We start from the raw sequence: 11,346 nt of genomic DNA, 5'->3' as shown, positions 1-11,346 counted from the left end.
AGTGGCAGAAACTGTTTGAGTGAGAGGGCAGGGAAGGGGTGGGAAAGGTGGAGGAAACTGTTTGGATAGATGTTATGTTATGTGATGTTATTTTATGTTCAGCGTTGTTACTTAAGGGAGAGCTAAAATGGTTTTGTAGTTTGAACCTGTAACAAAGAGACAAGCGCTTTCCAGTTTTGTACGGGAAGGTTTGTTGTGCTGTGATGTGAAGGAGAGAGGTTTTTCCTGGTGGTGGTGAAGGAAGGATGCTTTTAATAAAAAAAAAAAAAAAAAAAAAAAAAAAAAAAAAAAATCTGTTCTTATCAGTTTAATCGCTGATACGTCCTCGATGTGAGGACCGACGCATTAAACGCATTTTTGGTGCCGGGAGCGGGCCTCGGAGCTTGCTCCAGCCCCTCCACGCATCGGCCCGGTATTGCAGTGCCTCCGGGCCCGGTGCCTCTTCCCCTCCCGGGGGAGCGCCGCCTTCCTCCTCTCTGGGTTCCAAAAGCAGCGGCAGCGGCAGCAGGGGCGGGGCCCCTGGGCGGCCCCAGGGGGCAGGCCCTATGCAAAGGGCTGGCTGCCGCCGCGGGGCGGGCAGCCCACTGGCAGGGGAGGGAGCGCGCGCCCTCCTGCTCGGCAGGCAGCACGGCCCCGCTGCCGCCGCCGCCTCCCGCCGGGGGGGAGGCCGGGGCCCCGGGCGGGACCCCGGGGCCCGGGCCGGGGCGGGCAGGCGGGCGGGGGGTGCGGGGCGGGAGCCCGCCCAGCTCGCCGGGGCCCGCCGCGGGCCCGGAAGCGGCGCCCGGAGGGTGGGTCGGGGAGGCCGGGGCCCTCCCGGCTATTGGCAGGCAGGCCTTGCAGCCTCCTTTTCCGCGTCGGCCTGCGAGGCCCCTTAAGACCAGACGCTGCCTTCGTCGAGCGACGGCGTCGTCGTCGCCGCCGCCGCCCAAAGCCAGAGCGGGCGAGCGGCGGGGCGTGTGCAAGCGCAAGTCAAGTGAAAGCAGTAGACGGAGACCGGGGCAAGCGGAAGGAAGGAAGGAAGGAAGGAAGGAAGGAGGCCCGAGTGGAGTCGAGCCTAGCCTGCAGCGCGATGCTACCAGCTAGTGGAGCGACCCAAGCGCTGGCTTGCGTCCAGAGATGCTTCTCGAGCAAACCCCGGGCGGGCGGGCAGGCCGTCCTTCTCCCCTTGTACTCGGCCTCGGCTGGAGTGCTGCGGTCGCTCGGTCGGTCGGTCGGTTTTGGGCTGGCTCCACAATTCCAAAAGGACGGGCGTGACGTGGAGAAGCTGGAGAGAGTCCGTCCAGAGAAGAGCCACGCCAGCCGCGCGCGCGATCACAGGTCAGGGAAGCCGACCCTACCGTGACAGGCTGAGAGCCCTGCCTGCCTGCCTGCCTGCCTGCCTGCCTGCCTGCCTGGAGAAAGCCCAGGCTCGCTCGCTCGCTCGCTCGCTCGCTCGCTCGGGGGCGGTCTGATGGCCACCTCGAAGTTGACCACCAACCAGTAGCTGGGGGAACGCGTTTGTTCCCCAGAGCGAGCGAGCGAGCGAGCGAGCCCCAAGGAAGGGAAGGGAAGGGAAGGGAAGGGAAGGGAAGGGAAGGGAAGGGAAGGGAAGGGAAGGGAAGGGAGGACGACCCGGTCGAACGGTCCTCAACTAACTAACTCCTACAAGGCTGTTTCAGGCTGGACACGAGGAAGAATTGCTTTCCTGTCCGAGCCCCCAAGGCAAGGTCTGTCGGGAACAGCCTGCCACCGGAGGTGGTTCGGTTCGGTTCGGTTCGGTTCGGTTCGGTTCGAGCGCCTGCCTCCCTTGAACCCCTTCGACAGCAAACGGGATGCTTCTCTTGCTGGGATCCACTGAGCCCAGCGGACGGACGGACTTCCTTCCTTCCTTCCTTCCTTCCTTCCTTCCTTCCTTCCTTCCGGCCGGCCGGCCCTTTGGGCAGGCGGGGCTGGACGGACTCGATGATCTTCCGAGGTCCCTTCCAGCCCGAACGTCGATGAACTCGTCGAGTCGAGGAAGGAGCGGCACGCACCTGCCCGCCCGCCCGCAGGAGAGAGAGCGAGCCAGCCAGTCGCTCAGTCGCCAGGCTCCGGGACCGGCCGCCGCCGCCGCCGGGGCCGCCCCCGGCCCTGCTCGCCGGGCCCCCTGGGCCGCCGGCCCGGGGTGCCCGCTCCCCCTCCGGCCTCGAGCAGGTTATCGCTTCTCGGCCTCTTGAAGGCTCAGATCAAGTGTAGTATCGGCTGTTTTCAGTGGAAAAACTGACGTGCTAGGCATGCGGGGTCTTTAGACACCCATGAGCAGCGCAGCGCACGAGACGGAGGAGACAGTGACACAGAGTGGAATGGCTGCTTCGAAGGCGAGGTCGGATATGCAGATGAATATGCAGATGAGTATGCAGATTACGGCGGAGGCAGGAACCGAGGCGGAGAGAGTCCGGGAGCAGAGACGTCGGTTGGCGAACCATATCGGTGACTGGGCGGAGACCAGAGATGGTGAGCAAATGGCGATGGAGGAGGAGAAGGAGGAGGAGGGGTGGACCCGCGTTCAACGGAAAGGGAAGGCCCACGTGGGAGCGGGGGGGCAGAAGACCCCTGAAGATGGAGGAGGAGCCTCGCCGGCGGCAGGAAGTCGTCGGGAGACACCAGGGCCAGAGGCAGAAGCAGAGCCTGAAGAAGCAGGAAATGGTGGCCAGGGCACAAAATGGAGGGTGAAAATAACCCTCAGCCCTGAGGGCTACAAAGGAAGTAAGACACTGAGGCGTGGGGAGTTCATGGCAGAGGTGCTCCTGAAGCTTCTCAAAGTGAACCCGAGAGACTTGTACTGTGTAATTGCTTTCGATAACAGAAAAGTTTGGAATGTCACGTTCGAAAATGGGAGCAGTTACGCAGCATTTTGGAAGGCACATGAGGAGGCCCAGAACAGAGGGGATTTGGAGGGCCTGGTTTTTGACATGGGGCGGAGAGCACGAGAGAGAATTCTCTACATCAAGATGTTTACTGAGGTGGACCAAAAAGAAGAAGTTAAAAGATGGCTGGAGCAGAGGGTGGAACGGGTGGCTGTTGTCGAGAGAGAGTGTGATCGCTGGGGGGTGTGGACCGGGGCATGGAAAGCAAAGGTGACGCTCTGCGAGGTGGTGGGAAAGCCCGGGGCAGTCAAGCACTTAGCTTCGGCGGTGCAAATTGGGCCATGCAGAGGTTACGTGGTATATCACGATCAGCCCAAGTTGTGTAACCGGTGCGGGCAAGAGGGGCATTTGGCGGCGTTCTGTCGCCTTACTGTGTGTTACCGCTGTCGGGGCCTGGGGCACACAGCCCAATTCTGTAAGGGGAGCATTGTGTGTCCAGGGTGCGGGCAGGAGGGACACACGCAGCAGGCGTGCCCCTCGTCCTACGCTAACCGCGTACGGATGGCGGGGAGTCGTGAGGAGGCCCGGGAGGAAACGAGAATACTGGAGGAGGAGGAGGAGGAGGCGCAGAGGTTGGTGCCAGAGCAAGGGGACGAGATGTGCGTGGAGGAAACGCAGGTTGAGGAAAGATTCGAGAACGAGGAGAAGGTTTACGAGGGGATCGAAGAGGCAGCCAAAGAGCTGGTGGAGGAGGAAAATGTGGAGAAGTGGACACAGAAAACAGAGGAGGAAGGAAGGGAGGCTGAGGGATTGCAACACTTGAGGGGTATGGTAGCAGATTTGGAAAGGCAACATGGAAAGGGACAAAAGCCGAGTCGTATAAAAGAGAAAGCGTGGGTAGAACAACTGGAGGAGATGGAGGCCATTGAGCAAGGGCGAGACGGGAGTCTCAAGAAAAGGAAGAACTCCGGCGGGGAGGAAAAGGAGACGAAGAAGCCGGGGGTACAAACCGACGGTGGAAAGGAAAGAGGGAAAGGGAAGAAGAAAGAAAAGGGAGAGGGGGAAAGGGAAACGGCAGACATTTTGGGATTTTTGAACCCAAAAGCAGTGGGGGAGCGTTTGAAAACTTCAGGGAAATGGCGGAAAGGGGTGGAATCCGTGCTGGAGACATCGGAGAGTGAGAGTGGGGAAGAAGTGTGAAAAAGGGGAAGTTTTTGTTGTTGCTACTCGCCATGGCAGGGGCATTGTGTGTTGTCTCCTTAAATGTGAGGAGTCTAGCGTCTAAGAAACGGTGGGAAAGGATGGGAGGGTTTTTGAGGGCGGTGAGGGCTGATATTATTTGTTTACAAGAGTGTGGGATCGGGTGGGAAGAAGATTACGGGGTGCTACGGAGAAGATGGGACAAGGGAAGATCGTGGTGGGCGGGGGCGGGTGGAAATAAAGCGGCGGGGGTGGGAATCTTAGTGGATGAAACACGGGTAACAGTAACCGGGGTAGAGGTCTTAGTTGAGGGGCGCCTGCAACACATGAAGGTGGAGGTGGGGGGGGAGGAGGTGGGGGTTTTCAATGTCTACGCCCCGGCGGTGAAGGAGGAACGGAGGGAATTCTTTCGGAGATTGGCGATATGTGGGGGAGGGGGAGGGAAGAAAGTTTTTGTCGGAGATTTCAACTGCATTCTCGAGGGAGGAGATAGGGAAGGGGGGGTTGGCGGGGGAAGTTTGGATAGTACAGGGAGGTGTTTGGGGAATTGGATTCGGGAAGAGGGGCTGGTGGATGTCTGGAAGGGAGAGCGGGTGGGAACGAGGATTGACCCCAGGGGACAGAAGGTTTCGAGAATTGATTTTGTGTTGGTTTCGGAAGGAGTGGGGGTGGAAAGGAAGGAGGTGGTGGAAGTGGGTTTTAGTGATCACAAGATGTTGAGGGTACAGTTACGGGTCGGGGGAGGGAGAGGGAAGGGGGTGTGGAAGCTGAACACGAGGGTGCTGGACGACGAACGGGTGTGTAAAGCCTTTGGGAGGGAATATGAGAGGTGGAGAACAACAAGAGTGCTGTTTAAATCACATTGGGATTGGTGGAGGGTTATGAAGGAGAAGATCAAGGGGTGGTTTAGTAGAGTTGGAAAACGGCAAGCGTGGGAGAAGAGGAAGGAGCTGGGGAGATTGCAGGGGAAGGTTCAGGGGCTGATTCGAGAAGCGATGGGGGGAAAGGAAGTGAAGCGGGAGCTGGGGGAGGCGAAACGGGCGGTAGAGGAATGGTTTCGGGGGAAGGAACAGGAAAGGATGTTTTTAGCACGGGCTCCGTGGATGGGGGAGGGGGAGGAATGGGGGAAGTATTTTGCAGGCAGAGTTAGAAAAGGGAGCAAGGAAGTGGGGGCGGTGGTGACAGGGAAGGGAGTGCGGGTCGAGTCGCAAAGGGAGGTGTTAAAGGAGGTGACAGGTTTCTACGCGGAGCTGTATAAAAAGCGAGAGGTGGATGGGATGGCGGGGGAGAGGTTTTTGGGGGAGCTGGAAAAGAGGGTAGAAGAAAGGGAGAGGGTGGATTTGGAGAGGGACGTCACGGAGGAAGAAGTGAAGGAGGTGTTGGGGCAGATGAAGAAGGGGAAGACGCCGGGTTTGGATGGGTTGCCGGCTGAATTTTACGAGCGTTTCTGGGGGGTGGTGGGGGAGGATGTGGTGGAGATGTTTCGGGAGGTGATGGAATCAGGGGTGGTCGGGGAGGGCTTTGCGGTGGGGGTGGTGGTGTTGTTGCATAAGAAAGGGGACAAGGAAGTGTTGAAGAACTGGAGACCGATTACTTTATTGAATGTGGATTACAAGTTGTTCTCAAAGGTGCTGGCAACAAGGATGGGGAAGGTGATGGGAGAGGTGGTGGGGGAAGATCAGACGTGTGCAGTGAAGGGTAGGAGGCTGGGGGATACGCAGTGGGTATGGAGAGATACTTTGGAGTACGTGGGAGAAAGGGGGTGGAAAGTGGTGATGGGTAGTGTAGATCTAGAGAAGGCATATGACAGTTTGGAGCATGGTTTCCTGTTTAAGGTGTTGGACCGGATGGGCTTCCCTGGGAAATTTGTGGGGTGGGTGAGAGCCCTGTATAGAGGGGCGAGGAGCAGGATCTCGGTGAAGGGCGTTTTGGGAGAGGAATTCAGGGTGGAGAGAGGGGTGCGCCAGGGGTGCCCCCTATCTCCGGAGCTGTTTGTGTGCGGCATAGAGCCGTTGGCACAGAGAGTGAGGAGAGATGGGAGAGTGAGAGGAATACCGGTACCGGGGGGAGGAGAAGTGAGAGTGACTCTGTATATGGATGACGTGATGTTTATGGTGCGGGATAGGGGGTCCTTGGAGAGGGTGGTGGAAAGCATTAAGGAATATGGGGAAGCAGCGGGGCCACGAGTGAACACAGGGAAAAGCAGTTTGTTAGCGGTGGGGGAATGGGCCGGGCTGGAGGAGGTGGGGTGGCAGGTAGAGAAGGAGGGTTTGAAGGTGTTGGGAGTCTATATGGATGTGAAGGGGAAGGGGGAACGGGCGTGGGAGGCGCTTCGAGGGCAGGTGAGGAAGGTGGTAGGACTATGGCGAACGAGGAAGTTGACGTTTCGGGGAAAGGTGGGGATTATGAAACAGTTTCTGCTGCCAACAATTTTGTTTGTGGCAACGGTATACCCGCCTACCTGGTTGCAGGTGAGGCGGGTGCAAAGGGAGATATGTCTCTTTTTCTGGGGTGGGCAGACGGAGAAGGTGGCGAGGAGGGAGCTATATAAGGGGGAGAACTTGGGAGGCTGGGGCGTGCCGGAACTAGAGGTGTTCCTGTACGTGCACTTTTGGAAAGGGGTGGTGCGAATTGCGGGTTTGGAGGGAAGGAAAGCGGCGGCGTTGTGCAGATATTGGGCGGGAAGGTTTTTAAGGAGGTTGGGATTATACGGAGAGAGGTGGACGGGCTTGTGGGCCGAGAGACCGCCCAAGTGGTATGCACGGGCCTGGGCCTTTTTGAGAGCGAAGGGGCTGGAGGAGTTAGGGTGCGAGGGACTGAGAGAAGCAAAGAAGGTGCTGAGAGGAATCAGAGCGAAGGACGAGATGGCAGATATAGGAGAGTTGTCAGAAGGGCAGGTGGGAAGGGCCTGGAAGGGGATAGTGGGGAAAAGATGGAAGGGGGAGCACGAGGATTTTGCGTGGCGAGCGGTCAGGAAAGTGCTACCGGTGAGGGCAGAGCAGCGGAAATGGGGTCTGCTAAGGTCAGGGGAGTGTCCGAGGGAACTGTGCAGCAGGGAGGAAACGGTGTTCCACGTGCTATGGGAATGCTCATATGCACAGAAGGTTTGGCAGAAGGTGGCGAAGTTTTGTAAAGAGATAGGGTGGGGGGATTGCGTGAGCTACGAGGGAGCGATGTACGGACTGGCGAGGCATAAAGCGTGGGAATGGGAGATTCGGGTTTTACTGTTGTGTACAAGGATGGCACTGTGGAAAACGCGATGTTTATTGGTACAGAAGGGGCTTTATTTCGCGCCACGGGAATGTGTGTATTTAGCGTACGCAGAGTTGGGGTACTATCGACGGAAAGGAGAAGGAGAGTGGGAAGGTATTGAGTGGCAGAAACTGTTTGAGTGAGAGGGCAGGGAAGGGGTGGGAAAGGTGGAGGAAACTGTTTGGATAGATGTTATGTTATGTGATGTTATTTTATGTTCAGCGTTGTTACTTAAGGGAGAGCTAAAATGGTTTTGTAGTTTGAACCTGTAACAAAGAGACAAGCGCTTTCCAGTTTTGTACGGGAAGGTTTGTTGTGCTGTGATGTGAAGGAGAGAGGTTTTTCCTGGTGGTGGTGAAGGAAGGATGCTTTTAATAAAAAAAAAAAAAAAAAAAAAAAAAAAAAAAAAAAAATCTGTTCTTATCAGTTTAATCGCTGATACGTCCTCGATGTGAGGACCGACGCATTAAACGCATTTTTGGTGCCGGGAGCGGGCCTCGGAGCTTGCTCCAGCCCCTCCACGCATCGGCCCGGTATTGCAGTGCCTCCGGGCCCGGTGCCTCTTCCCCTCCCGGGGGAGCGCCGCCTTCCTCCTCTCTGGGTTCCAAAAGCAGCGGCAGCGGCAGCAGGGGCGGGGCCCCTGGGCGGCCCCAGGGGGCAGGCCCTATGCAAAGGGCTGGCTGCCGCCGCGGGGCGGGCAGCCCACTGGCAGGGGAGGGAGCGCGCGCCCTCCTGCTCGGCAGGCAGCACGGCCCCGCTGCCGCCGCCGCCTCCCGCCGGGGGGGAGGCCGGGGCCCCGGGCGGGACCCCGGGGCCCGGGCCGGGGCGGGCAGGCGGGCGGGGGGTGCGGGGCGGGAGCCCGCCCAGCTCGCCGGGGCCCGCCGCGGGCCCGGAAGCGGCGCCCGGAGGGTGGGTCGGGGAGGCCGGGGCCCTCCCGGCTATTGGCAGGCAGGCCTTGCAGCCTCCTTTTCCGCGTCGGCCTGCGAGGCCCCTTAAGACCAGACGCTGCCTTCGTCGAGCGACGGCGTCGTCGTCGCCGCCGCCGCCCAAAGCCAGAGCGGGCGAGCGGCGGGGCGTGTGCAAGCGCAAGTCAAGTGAAAGCAGTAGACGGAGACCGGGGCAAGCGGAAGGAAGGAAGGAAGGAAGGAAGGAAGGAGGCCCGAGTGGAGTCGAGCCTAGCCTGCAGCGCGATGCTACCAGCTAGTGGAGCGACCCAAGCGCTGGCTTGCGTCCAGAGATGCTTCTCGAGCAAACCCCGGGCGGGCGGGCAGGCCGTCCTTCTCCCCTTGTACTCGGCCTCGGCTGGAGTGCTGCGGTCGCTCGGTCGGTCGGTCGGTTTTGGGCTGGCTCCACAATTCCAAAAGGACGGGCGTGACGTGGAGAAGCTGGAGAGAGTCCGTCCAGAGAAGAGCCACGCCAGCCGCGCGCGCGATCACAGGTCAGGGAAGCCGACCCTACCGTGACAGGCTGAGAGCCCTGCCTGCCTGCCTGCCTGCCTGCCTGCCTGCCTGCCTGGAGAAAGCCCAGGCTCGCTCGCTCGCTCGCTCGCTCGCTCGGGGGCGGTCTGATGGCCACCTCGAAGTTGACCACCAACCAGTAGCTGGGGGAACGCGTTTGTTCCCCAGAGCGAGCGAGCGAGCGAGCGAGCCCCAAGGAAGGGAAGGGAAGGGAAGGGAAGGGAAGGGAAGGGAAGGGAAGGGAAGGGAAGGGAAGGGAAGGGAGGACGACCCGGTCGAACGGTCCTCAACTAACTAACTCCTACAAGGCTGTTTCAGGCTGGACACGAGGAAGAATTGCTTTCCTGTCCGAGCCCCCAAGGCAAGGTCTGTCGGGAACAGCCTGCCACCGGAGGTGGTTCGGTTCGGTTCGGTTCGGTTCGGTTCGAGCGCCTGCCTCCCTTGAACCCCTTCGACAGCAAACGGGATGCTTCTCTTGCTGGGATCCACTGAGCCCAGCGGACGGACGGACTTCCTTCCTTCCTTCCTTCCTTCCTTCCTTCCTTCCTTCCTTCCGGCCGGCCGGCCCTTTGGGCAGGCGGGGCTGGACGGACTCGATGATCTTCCGAGGTCCCTTCCAGCCCGAACGTCGATGAACTCGTCGAGTCGAGGAAGGAGCGGCACGCACCTGCCCGCCCGCCCGCAGGAGAGAGAGCGAGCCAGCCAGTCGCTCAGTCGCCAGGCTCCGGGACCGGCCGCCGCCGCCGCCGGGGCCGCCCCCGGCCCTGCTCGCCGGGCCCCCTGGGCCGCCGGCCCGGGGTGCCCGCTCCCCCTCCGGCCTCGAGCAGGTTATCGCTTCTCGGCCTCTTGAAGGCTCAGATCAAGTGTAGTATCGGCTGTTTTCAGTGGAAAAACTGACGTGCTAGGCATGCGGGGTCTTTAGACACCCATGAGCAGCGCAGCGCACGAGACGGAGGAGACAGTGACACAGAGTGGAATGGCTGCTTCGAAGGCGAGGTCGGATATGCAGATGAATATGCAGATGAGTATGCAGATTACGGCGGAGGCAGGAACCGAGGCGGAGAGAGTCCGGGAGCAGAGACGTCGGTTGGCGAACCATATCGGTGACTGGGCGGAGACCAGAGATGGTGAGCAAATGGCGATGGAGGAGGAGAAGGAGGAGGAGGGGTGGACCCGCGTTCAACGGAAAGGGAAGGCCCACGTGGGAGCGGGGGGGCAGAAGACCCCTGAAGATGGAGGAGGAGCCTCGCCGGCGGCAGGAAGTCGTCGGGAGACACCAGGGCCAGAGGCAGAAGCAGAGCCTGAAGAAGCAGGAAATGGTGGCCAGGGCACAAAATGGAGGGTGAAAATAACCCTCAGCCCTGAGGGCTACAAAGGAAGTAAGACACTGAGGCGTGGGGAGTTCATGGCAGAGGTGCTCCTGAAGCTTCTCAAAGTGAACCCGAGAGACTTGTACTGTGTAATTGCTTTCGATAACAGAAAAGTTTGGAATGTCACGTTCGAAAATGGGAGCAGTTACGCAGCATTTTGGAAGGCACATGAGGAGGCCCAGAACAGAGGGGATTTGGAGGGCCTGGTTTTTGACATGGGGCGGAGAGCACGAGAGAGAATTCTCTACATCAAGATGTTTACTGAGGTGGACCAAAAAGAAGAAGTTAAAAGATGGCTGGAGCAGAGGGTGGAACGGGTGGCTGTTGTCGAGAGAGAGTGTGATCGCTGGGGGGTGTGGACCGGGGCATGGAAAGCAAAGGTGACGCTCTGCGAGGTGGTGGGAAAGCCCGGGGCAGTCAAGCACTTAGCTTCGGCGGTGCAAATTGGGCCATGCAGAGGTTACGTGGTATATCACGATCAGCCCAAGTTGTGTAACCGGTGCGGGCAAGAGGGGCATTTGGCGGCGTTCTGTCGCCTTACTGTGTGTTACCGCTGTCGGGGCCTGGGGCACACAGCCCAATTCTGTAAGGGGAGCATTGTGTGTCCAGGGTGCGGGCAGGAGGGACACACGCAGCAGGCGTGCCCCTCGTCCTACGCTAACCGCGTACGGATGGCGGGGAGTCGTGAGGAGGCCCGGGAGGAAACGAGAATACTGGAGGAGGAGGAGGAGGAGGCGCAGAGGTTGGTGCCAGAGCAAGGGGACGAGATGTGCGTGGAGGAAACGCAGGTTGAGGAAAGATTCGAGAACGAGGAGAAGGTTTACGAGGGGATCGAAGAGGCAGCCAAAGAGCTGGTGGAGGAGGAAAATGTGGAGAAGTGGACACAGAAAACAGAGGAGGAAGGAAGGGAGGCTGAGGGATTGCAACACTTGAGGGGTATGGTAGCAGATTTGGAAAGGCAACATGGAAAGGGACAAAAGCCGAGTCGTATAAAAGAGAAAGCGTGGGTAGAACAACTGGAGGAGATGGAGGCCATTGAGCAAGGGCGAGACGGGAGTCTCAAGAAAAGGAAGAACTCCGGCGGGGAGGAAAAGGAGACGAAGAAGCCGGGGGTACAAACCGACGGTGGAAAGGAAAGAGGGAAAGGGAAGAAGAAAGAAAAGGGAGAGGGGGAAAGGGAAACGGCAGACATTTTGGGATTTTTGAACCCAAAAGCAGTGGGGGAGCGTTTGAAAACTTCAG

The 11,346-nt window shown here is 59.2% G+C and overlaps 2 pseudogenes; both read left to right on the top strand.

Moving 5' to 3' along the window:
• The first annotated feature begins 245 nt into the window (after window positions 1–245).
• LOC132247862 (U2 spliceosomal RNA) lies at window positions 246–446 on the top strand (annotated as a pseudogene).
• Window positions 447–7,642: 7,196 nt separating this feature from the next.
• Window positions 7,643–7,844, top strand: LOC132247863 (U2 spliceosomal RNA; annotated as a pseudogene).
• Window positions 7,845–11,346: the final 3,502 nt, after the last annotated feature.

Source organism: Alligator mississippiensis, chromosome 1, assembly GCF_030867095.1.
Source record: "Alligator mississippiensis isolate rAllMis1 chromosome 1, rAllMis1, whole genome shotgun sequence".
Lineage (NCBI taxonomy): Eukaryota > Metazoa > Chordata > Crocodylia > Alligatoridae > Alligator > Alligator mississippiensis.
The sequence above is the reverse complement of the archived record's forward strand: the minus strand, read 5'-3'. Positions and strand labels throughout refer to the sequence as shown.